Source organism: Ailuropoda melanoleuca, chromosome 9 (assembly GCF_002007445.2).
Source record: "Ailuropoda melanoleuca isolate Jingjing chromosome 9, ASM200744v2, whole genome shotgun sequence".
NCBI lineage: Eukaryota > Metazoa > Chordata > Mammalia > Carnivora > Ursidae > Ailuropoda > Ailuropoda melanoleuca.
The window spans coordinates 56,476,591-56,476,875 of record NC_048226.1 but is presented as its reverse complement, the minus strand read 5'-3'; the positions used below and the strand labels follow the sequence as shown (position 1 = coordinate 56,476,875).

The 285-nt window shown below is 37.5% G+C and overlaps 1 protein-coding gene across 1 annotated transcript in view; it reads left to right on the top strand.

Moving 5' to 3' along the window:
* CNGB3 (cyclic nucleotide gated channel subunit beta 3) overlaps window positions 1–285 on the top strand; it is a 128,447-nt gene that overhangs the window by 89,048 nt on the left and 39,114 nt on the right. The gene's annotated exons all lie outside the window — the stretch shown is intronic.

The window sequence follows — 285 nt, the reverse complement described above, 5'->3', positions numbered from 1 at the left end:
AGCCTCACTCAAAAGAATAGAAAAATCTAAAATGCAGTTTTTATATTCTCACCTCAAGAAGCTGGAACAGCAACAGAGGGACAGGCCTAACCCACGCATGAGGAAGCAGTTGACGAAGATTAGAGCAGAAATCAAAGAATTAGAAACCAGGAGTACAGTAGAGCAGATCAACAAAACTAGAAGCTGGTTCTTTGAGAGAATCAATAAAATTGACAGACCACTGGCAAGACTTATCCAAAAGAATAGAGAAAGGACCCAAATTAATAAAATTATGAATGAAAAAGG